Source organism: Muntiacus reevesi, chromosome 3, assembly GCF_963930625.1.
Source record: "Muntiacus reevesi chromosome 3, mMunRee1.1, whole genome shotgun sequence".
Taxonomy (NCBI): domain Eukaryota; kingdom Metazoa; phylum Chordata; class Mammalia; order Artiodactyla; family Cervidae; genus Muntiacus; species Muntiacus reevesi.
The window spans coordinates 33,852,296-33,861,645 of NC_089251.1; positions in this window are offsets into that span (position 1 = coordinate 33,852,296).

A 9,350-nucleotide genomic window follows, 5' to 3' on the forward strand; every position below is an offset into this window, starting at 1 on the left:
TCCTCACCATAATGCCAAGAGGCTGGTTGAATCACTCTTCCCAGGGGATGCTTTTGGAAAACGCATCCTGGATATTCATAATTTGTACTGGCCTACAAAAGCCTCTGAGAAGCCCTGACTAGAGAAGTCCACTGAATTCAGTCTTTTCCAAACTTATTTGGAAATGGAGTCATTTTATTGACTACCATCTTTTTTTTTTTTATCACCCTGCAGAACTTCTTTGCTGCTTTGCAAGGAGAATCGGTCTCTGTGATGCCTGGGTGTCGTTTTCAGCTTTCACAGTCTACTAAGGTCAAACCAAATAGTTGAGTTCAAGCTCACTGTCTTTGGTTCCCATCTCTAGAGTTGTTGACAGGCATTTTGCTGGAGGTGACACACGGTGCATTACAAGCTGAGAGTCAAGGATCTGGAAAATGAGAAGCCCCTCCCCCAAGCCACAGACAGCCTGGGTGAGGATGTGGGTGGGGGCCTCCTTCCAGGGGCCGTGGGCCTGCTGGGGGTGCCCTGCGGGAGGAAGCCAGGAAGGAAGGAGCATTTCCGCTGTTCTGCCCTCACGGGACCTCCTCTTCACATCCCCCGGGGTCCAGACTTCTCTTCTGCCTCAGACTCCACCTACTCAATCCTCCTTCATTAGGTAAAGCTACCTCTGAGCCTGGAGGCTTTCCAGGTGGCGCTAGTGGTAAAGAACTTGCCTGCCAATGCAGGAGACCTGAGAGATGTGGGTTCAATCTCTGGGTCAGAAAGATCCCCTAGAGGAGGGCATGGCAACCCACTCCAGTATTCTTGCCTGGAGAATCCCATGAACTGAGGAGCATGGCGGGCTACAGTCCACAGCGTTGCAAAGAGTCAGACACTGAAGCGACTTAGCACGCACCTCTGAACCTGGCTCTTCCCAAGCTTTCTGCTGAGGGTCCCAGTGAAATCCCTCTTATATTTGCTGGGGGGAGGGGGTTGGCAGGAATATCCCAGAGAAGCTGGACCTTCTGAAATGAGAGCAAGAAGAAACCTAGACCTCCCAAGGGAAAGGGAGGGCTGGTGGGGGAAGAGAAGGGCCTGCAGGTGTGTCCCAAGGAGAAAGGGGAGAGAACCTGAGGATGGGATGGAGGGGGTGTGGGGCTCCTACCCTGGGCCCAAGAGAAGGATGGAAACATCGAAATGACAGCTAAACCGAAGATGACGATTGACTGAGAAGGCTACCAGGTTTATTTCTCTGCCCCAAGTGAGATTACAGCAAGGCTATTACCCTCCCCCAGCAGGGGCAACCCAGCTCAAATCCACCTCGTATTGTATGGAGTCCCTGTGGCCTGACGGTTTCATCTGTAGATACAGGTTCACCATGCTCTCAGACACAGCTCCAGGGCTACTTACTGAGCACCAATATATCAGGGACTATGCTAGCTGCTTTTACGTGTATACTATTTCATCCTTGCAACCCCTAATATTTTACAGATGAGCAGACCAAGACAGAGGTTTTAGTATCTTGCCGAAAGTCGAGAAGAAAAGCAAGGAATAAGACCAGCTCTGGCTCCCAATCCACCCCACAGCTTTTGATGGTATACTGAGTGATGTACCCCTGGATCCCGATGGTGTGGGCAGTTCTCCCATAGGTCTGGCCCAAGTCTCTCCTACTCTCGTCTGAATTGGATCAGATGGAAGGACCATGTCAGTAGGTCGGTTCTGCTCCCAACCCAGCCTCAAGAGACATCACCCATCCCTTGGTACAGGTGGTAGCCTTCCAGTTACTGGGGTGGGGAATGTTTGCCTTCTGTTAATGAAAAGAAATAGATGTGATAATAAATAAATGCCCAACCCAGTGCAGCAATCGATGTCCCTAACAATGAGGCTCTGTGTTTGCTCTCGGCTGTGGGTTATGTTCATTGGCCACAGTCACTGCTCAGGAGCCCCTGGGCACATCATCCCAGGTGGGGCTCCAGGCGTACTTCCCAGGGGAGGGAGCAAACCTTCCTGCCTTCAGTTACCAGAATTCATCCCACAACATGAGGTTCCTACAGACCTACTTCCAGGCACCCCAGGCCAGAGTGAGGGGAAACATGCCAGGTTCACAGTGGAAACAGTGCCTTACCCTTCACATCAGGAAATGAGTCTGGTCCCAGCACTGCCTCTGCTGCCTTGGGTGACCTGAGACCAGCCTAGTTCCTTCTCTGAGCCTCAGTTTCCTCATCTGTAAAATTGGGTAGGGGTAGAGTAGTAATACATGATCTCTCATGCTCCTTCTAGCTCTGACATTACAGGACCCTGTAGCCATGGTTTCTCCCAGAGCTGCTTTATGAATTAAGCATATGGGCCCCTAGCTGGTGCCCCCTGGGGCTCCAAGAACCCAAACTCTTCCCCTGTTAGGAGGCCGGATGTCCATTCCTGCCTCAGCTTCCCTCAATCCTTTTCTTTCCCACTTTCTCTAGCTGTCATGGGTCTGGAACCCCCCAGTTTGCAAGGCATTTTTCAGAAACATTATCCCATTTGAGCATCATCCCAACCTCATGAGTTAGGCAGGGAAAGGGATGCGGTGCTTTCAGCCCAACCAGGTGTCAGGCCCCTCCCTTGATGCCTCAAGGAATCTTCCCCATAGCTACAGAAATCCTTTTGGGAAAAAGCAGAATATAAGTAAATAGACAGTGGGTGGATATTTAGATGAATGCATATGTGCGTGACTCTCATCACTCCCTGAGGTCTTGGTGTTATGATGGTCACCATATTACAAGGGAGGAAAGTAAGGCTTGGAGGGGTTCAGTAACTGCCCTGAGTCCCTTGGCTCTCAGGCAGCAGAGCGAGGATTGGAACCCAGACCTCTCTGATCTAAGCCCACAGCCCTTTCTGAGCACCTACCTGGGCACAAATCAGCCTTCTCCACCCCACTTTGCAAACGAGTGAATTTGGCGTCTAAAGATGATGTGATCTTGTCAAGGGTTTGCAGCTCTGAGTAGCAGAACCAGGATGCATGCCTTGTCTTTTGCCTACAAACTGAGGGCTGTTTCTGGAAATATCTCAGTTGCCTCCAAAGAAAATCCAGTGGTGTCCCTTCCTCCCTCCCTTTCTGCCTCCCTTCCTTCCCGGAACATCTCTTATCTCTCAAGTGCTTCCTTGTCTGAGGCAGGGAATCACGTGATGTGCTCACTGTGCAGATAACAGGGCCACCACCCCCTGGGCTCTGCGTGGCTTCAGGGTTATGGGTCCCCATGGCAGCCCATGTGCTCCGTGGCCCACATCAGCTGATCCACAGGGGTGCTGGGTGGGGTGTACTGACACCCAGGGGGCTCTCAGTAGGGGTAGCGCCTGCACCCTCTCTGTGTGTCATTCTTGGGGTACCCTCGAAATGTACATGGCTGCCCTCTCCAGGTGAGCATACCCTGGACGACTGGAGTGTTGGGGACTTGAGCATTGAACACAGACACGGCTCTCCCAGGCCCTTGCCCACTGTGGTTCCCCAACTTCTTTCCTCTGGGTCTCCAGTCTGGGCTCTTCTTACTCCCTGCCACCCTCTACCATGGTGACTGGCTTAACGCTAGATTTTTGTCTTCTGGCTGCAGCCATGATGTGTGTCTCTGACTAATGCAAACACAAACAACACTTCTCCCTGAGGGGAGCATTCAAACTTGTTTGGAAAACTCAGGCTTAAGGCCACAGTTCACACCGTGTCTTCTAAGAAATTATCAGTGGAGGAGTGGTGTGTGCGTCAGACCGCTCTCTGTCTCACGTGTATATCACAGTTCTGGTCTCTGTACCACTTATATGCCTGTGTGTGCGTGCACATGTATGTAGGGTTAGCATTTTAGGGTAAATTCATGGATGTATGAAACATACATCCAGAGGGAGGGGACATGTGTATACCGTGGCTGATTCGTGTTGATGTGTAACAGAGGCCAACACAATATTGTAGAGCAGTTGCCCTCCAATAACTATTTTGTTTTATACTGCCTCATATTGTACAATTATAATCTTTGATAATTATTAGTTACTCAAGAGTTATGTTTTATGAATAATGTTCAATTGTCATCACCAATAGAATGATACTCAGAAAACAAAAACATCCAGCCAAGTACACAAATTATGTGCAAATTCACTGAGTTTTTACAAAGTGAACACACAACACACTTGTAAGCCTAACGTAGCCAAGAAACAGGACTCAGCCCATACGCCCCTACAGTTTGCCTGACCTGCAATGACTTCTAAATTCAGGTCTGCCTCTTAGAAGCAAGTCTTGCGTCATGCACACAACCCTGAACTGGTCGGTAACTGAGGCCAGGGAAATGGGTGTTCTGTTTGATTAGGACTGCATCATGTGTCCTTGTGTCCATCCCTGGAGCCCAAGAATCAGGATCAATGGAGAAGTGGAGGTTCTCCCAAAGAAAAATCAGGGTGCTCCTACTAGAAAGGGAAGTGGGTGCTAGGCTGCCACCCAACAGAGATTCATGAGCACTGGAAGGAGACCTGCGACAAGCAATGAGGTCTCCTGCTCTTGGTTGTTCTATGACCTCCTTTTGTATCCCCTGTGGCCCTGTGTGTGGAGGAGAAAAGCAAAGGCCAGGCACATGGGAGTCTGAAGACCTGGGTACACTGTGCTCTGCCTGTATGGTAGGTGTGGCCTTGAGCCCATGGCTTACCTTTCCTGAACCTGTTTCTCTGTTTGGAAAATAGGCCAATAACACAGGTCCTAGCTACTGCATACCCAGGTAGGCAGAGATGATTTGTCATGATTCCATTTCGAGCTAGGGGAAGATTCATCAACCCCTCCCATAACAAGAGTCTGGGACCTAAGTCAGTTCAGTTAAGTCACTCAGTCATGTCCAGCTCTTTGCAACCCCATGGACTGTAGCACACCAGGCTTCCCCGTCCATCACCAACTCCCACAGCTTACTCAAACTTATGTCCATAGAGTTGGTGATGCCATCCAACCATGTCATCCTCTGTCATCCCCTTCTCCTCCCACCTTCAATATTTCCCAGAATCAGGGTCTTTTCCAATGAGTCAGTTCTTTGCATCAGGTAGCCAAAGTTTTGGAGTTTCAGCTTCAACATCAGTCCTTCCAATGAATATTCAGGACTGATTTTCTTTAGGATGGACTGGTTGGATCTCCTTGGCCATCCAAGGGACTCTCAAGAGTCTTCTCCAATGCCACAGTTCAAAAGCATCAATTCCGTGGTGCTCAGCTTTCTTTATAGTCCAACTCTCACATTCATACATGACTACTGAAAAAACCATAGCTGTGACTAGACAGGCCTGAATGCTCGTGTTCAAATCCCAACTCTGTTTCTCTTTTGCTCTGGAATCTTGAGAGAGTTTACCTCTCTTGACTTCAGTTTTCCTCATCTGTTGAATGGGGATAATTGTAACTAACTCATAGAGTTGTTGTGACTATTAACTCAGTTAATATATATGACAATTAAAACACTGTCTGGTACCGGGAAGCCCTATAAAAGGTTTTCATAGGTGTCACTATTGTTGTTGCTTCCTGCCCAAATTATTGTGTGTGTTACTCTCTATTTTTCTCAGCTAGATTGTGAGCTGCCTGGAGGCAGGGTCCATCTAGGTTCCAGACTTCTCCTAGTCCTCCTTCCTCAGGAAGTGCTCAGAAAATCCTGGGGGCAGGCTGATGGACAGCTATGACAGCCCGGCAGGTCTTGGACTCTGACCACATTAGAAGTGGAGGGAACCTGCCTGGAGCCTCTGGCCTGGGGTGGAGCAGGAGGGGGAAAGCTCATGCTGGGGTTTGAAGAACCCACTGGGTTTCTGTAGTCCTCAGGAGAGAGAGGATAGGTGTTTCTGTGTTAGACTTGAAGATGCCTGGCAGGAGACTTGCCTTGGATGGAGGAGTGGTGGGGAAAGTGTCTCCCCCTTTAGGGCTTCTCTGTATCCCTTGCCCTATGACAGGGCTTGCGTTCAGTCCAGCCTCATGGTGGCAGATGAGGAAGCAGAGGCCTGGAGATGTCAAGGGACTTGGTCCAGGTCACACAGCCAGCCATAGCAGGGCCAGCCTTGGACCGGTGTTTCTCAACTCAAAGCCCAATCTGAGCTCCTCTCCTTGTGCAGATCTTGGACCCAGAAGAGGAAGCGAAGGAAACTGTCTTGTTCTTCCTCTCCAGACCCAACAAACATTCCTACCAGGGGTCACTTCTGTTCTGACTCATAAAGATATTTCTGAATAATCGCACTGGTCACCTTATCTCTGGAATGTATCCTGCTTACACACACACACACACACACACACACACACACACACAAAAACTGGGGAAGTACCTTCTTCCTGCCTGAGTCTTCTAAGGCAGTCACTACTCAGAGTCTCTCTGGGGCCACGAGCTGAACTGGGACCAGAAAGGCCTCATTTGCATATGCTTTCTGAGAAGTCTTGCACAAACTTCAGTATAATGCTAAATGTGGTCTAAGTCAATCAAAAGGATTTGCTGTTGTTTGTGTCCTTTAAATTGGAGATAACCTACAGTAGAGGGCCCTAAGCTGAGGGCAGAGCTTGATGAGTCTGTCACATGTATGCAGATGTAACCACCACCCAGATGCAGAATATTCTGTTTTAATATTAATGTTAGGATGGCCTCTAGAGCAATAGTTTTTGGACTCCCTTGCTTTCACATCTCCTCCTTGGTGTGCATCCCATACGTGAAATGGAACTCATGGTGGGTAAGGGCACGTGTCACGTCTCAGAATACTTCAGCTGGGTGGGCCCCTCTTGGAATGTAAAGGAGTTGTGTAAGGCCACAGGGAGGAGTCAAACTTTGCTTATTCACCCTGCTCTTTCTTCCAGATGCTGATCTCTTTTGATCCATGGTTCCCAGCCTTTCTTTCTGCCCCCACACCTGAGGGATACAACACATTCCCTTGGGATTAGTGGCTGAGTGTATCCCTGAGGTTTAAAGGGAGGGGAGGTGCAGCTTGAAAAGCTGTGTGGGTTATTCTGATGTTTACCCCGACTCGGGGTGAGACATGAGAGTCACTGATGGACCGTATTTCCCCCCATCCTGAAATGCCACCCGTGAGAAGATACATCTGGCTTTAACAGCATCTGTGCTGGTTTGTCCTTACTTGCTGAACGTGTCTTCCCCACCCCCACCAGATCTACTGTTCACCCTTCCTTGCCCTTCTCTGTACCCTGGGAGGCTGACAGGGGTGGGAGAGATGGGCTTGGGATCTTGTCGCCATCCTCTTCAGGGCTCTCTCTGGCAGGGGTTGCTTCTCTTTATCCTGCTGGATGGCCTTCTTCCATGGTCCCAGTGTGCACAAGACTCTTAATAACTCTGTTTTATTCCCTTTTCAACCCTGGGGGTGGTCAATAGTTTCCACCACCTATTACTAGGCCTGGGGCGCAACAAGGTCCCTTGTCACTCACTCTCTTCGCCCTGCTCACACCTCTTTATGGAAATGTTCTATTAAAGCCTCTTCCTTTGAACCATCTGGGCTGAAGTCTATTTCCTGATGGACTCCTGACTGATCCAGAGATCTTGGGACAAACAGAAATGCTTCCAGGTTAGTCACTGATTATAACTTGCACCTGACTTTCAGAAATGTTCAAAATGTATGGTTTACAATAGAGAAAAGATGGCAGATTCACTCAGGCATGGTGGATAGAGGACCATTTATCATTAAGTCATGGACTTTGCTTCTGACCTGACAAGGCTGGGAGCACAGGTAACAGGCGAGCACTGAATGTAAAGGTGGGTGAGAAGGGTTTGCGTTCAGACTCTGGTTGGGAAATCTTGAGGAGGTTGCCTTGCCACTCTGTTCCTCAACCTCCTCTTTGCTAATGCAGAGTGACCCTGATTGTTGTCACATCCCTGGAAGGGATGTTGTATGAGGAGAAACGAGACCATGTATGTGAAAGGGCTTCATGAACTGTCCAGCACTCAAGACAGGAGGGCCAGTACAGTCCAGCCAGGCAGTCATTTTGGTCAGGAGTCAGACATCAGACCGGGAGGGACAGAGGAAGAAACACCTCACTTTAGTGCAAGGAGGTCCCAAGACCTGGAGAGGCAATGAGAAGGCAGCCCAAGTTACCTTTTTCTCCCCATCTCATTTTATGATCTCTTCTCCTGGCACTTGACATGACCTTTCCTTAACCTGAGTGATAGTGGTGGGTGGAGAATTAAGGAGCACCTCTAAGTGTAGGACAGAGTCACACACAAGATGAAGTCCATGCTTTCTGGGGACCAGTAAGAGAGAAACAAAGACATTCCGGTAGGAGGCAGGTCATGCATGTCCTGTGTAAGAGGAGGAGCCTGGTGTCATAGAGGATCAGCCGCACTTCCAGCTGGGTCACTAACCCTCTAACTAATTCTCCTGGGCAAGTTACTTCATCTCATTTTCTTGATCTGCAACCAGGGAATAATACCCACCTCAAACTTTTGTTGGAGGATTGCATAAGACAATCCCTTAAAGTATTCCGCCTGGTAAGTGTTCAATAAAGATTGGCCCCTATTCTTAGTATCTTATTCCAGAGTCAGAGAATCCTTTGTTACTGGATGATCCTGGAATGATTCCCCACGGAGGGGGCCATGAACTGGGCTTGAAGGCTAAATTCTCGGTTTGGCATTCAGTTAGTCGGAGGCACCAGCTGCACCAGCGGGTCGGTCCCGCAGCATCAGGGCGCTGCTCTGTGCCTGGCGCTCAGGGACTGAGAGGTGAAGGCCGGCTGCAGATCGCGGGCCTCCCGGCGGGCAGAGGGAGCCAGCACAAATTCTGGAGCCGGGAAGGCCGGGATCAAAGCGCTTCGAGGCAGGCCGGGGCGCACCAAAGGGAGGCTAGCGACTTACATCAGCACAGATTCCGTGATGCTCTGCAGACGTCTCGGGGCTGCTGGGCTTTACGGGAACCCACAAGAAAGGAAAAGGCTGGGGAGCAGGCAGGGCGGGGGCGGGCGAGGGCGCGAGGGTGCGCTCGCCCGCCCGCGCGCTCCCGGCGGCGCCTGCCCCGGCCTGGACGCGCCTGGGACGGCGGAGGCCACGGAGGAAGCATAGGCTCCCTTTCCCCCTCCTTCTTTCCCCCCGAATTACTGGAAGGGCTGTGTGGGAGAGACCCAGAAGCACTCGGATTTTCAAGCGCAGGGTGGGGGAGGGCCGGGTAGCCGCTGCCGCTCAAAGAAAAACTAAAAGTGCGTCTGTGAGCGCCGCTTGGACACGCGGCTGCTCCCAGGAGGGCGCTGGACGCCCGGACCCCGCCTGACTTTGTAGCCCCACCTAGCAGCTCGCCAGGGCGGCCGAGGACCGTGCGGTGCGGGAGGCGACGAAGGGGCGAGTCAGAAAGTGTCACGATTTCTTCTCCTGCGCTCCCCCCACACCGTCCCCACCCCCAGTTTTCTGGGTTTTGCCGCTGCCGCTGGGGAAAGGGCT